The sequence below is a fragment of the Apteryx rowi genome, unplaced genomic scaffold, assembly GCF_003343035.1.
Source record: "Apteryx rowi isolate R43461 unplaced genomic scaffold, aptRow1 scaffold_224, whole genome shotgun sequence".
NCBI lineage: Eukaryota > Metazoa > Chordata > Aves > Apterygiformes > Apterygidae > Apteryx > Apteryx rowi.
Window position 1 is genome coordinate 1,423,239 of NW_020448575.1, and position 963 is coordinate 1,424,201.

A 963-nucleotide genomic window follows, 5' to 3' on the forward strand; every position below is an offset into this window, starting at 1 on the left:
TTTTTTTGCGCGGCATGCCGGGAGCAGTAGTCTTCCGGCACTGGGCTTCCGGGCGGCCATTTTTTGCTCGGCATGCCGGGAGTAGTAGTCTTCCGGCACTGGGCTTTTTTTCTGCAAGGCATGCCGGGAGCAGTAGTCTTCCGGCACTGGGCTTCCGGGCAGTCCTTTTCGTCTGCACGGCATGCTGGGAGCTATAGTTTTCTGGCACACGAAATGCGCACGCACCGCTGCCCTCGCGGTAGTATTGCACCCGTAAGGCGCACGCATGCGCACTGGTTTTCCCGTGCTCACTGCTGCCCTCGGGTGTCGACGCGCCAGTACTGCAGCCCCCGCTGCCCTCCCCCGCGTACAAAGAATACCGCAGCCAGCCGGCGCAGACACGCGTGCTGCCGGTCGCCGTGTTCGCCGCTACTCTCCGGTGCTCCGGCAACGGGTAAGCGAATGGGCCGTGCTCGTCGCCCCTCCCCGGTGCTCGGAGCCTGGTAGCGCAGAACGCTGTTCCTTATCTGTGCTTCCTGGTGTTGCGGGGACGGGCAGTGCCGTGTCGGAGCCGCTCCGCGGTGCCCTCTCACCGGGGCAGCACCAGAGCCTGCTCGCTGATCCCCGCTGCTCTCTCGGGCACGGGCACGGGCACGGGCAGCCTCGGGGCGCTCGCTGCTTGGTGGGAGCCCCGCGGGGCCGCGGTGGGCTGCGGTTCGCACGCGTGAGCCGCCTGGCTGCAGCGCCGCGCCRCAAGCATRCGAGGGCGCCATTGCGGGTTTCGCCTCCCCCCTGCTCCTCCCCCCGCTCCCCCCGCCCCTCCCGCTCGAGCCGGTCCGTAGTCGGCGCATGTGCGGTGCTTGAGCGCCGGGCCGCCGCTGCGGGGAGCAGCATGGCGGTGAGCAGAGTCGGCATTTTCGCTCGGTGGCGGCAGGTGAGGGCCGAGGCTGCCCGGAGTCGAGGATCTGGGGGCCCCGGTGAGGC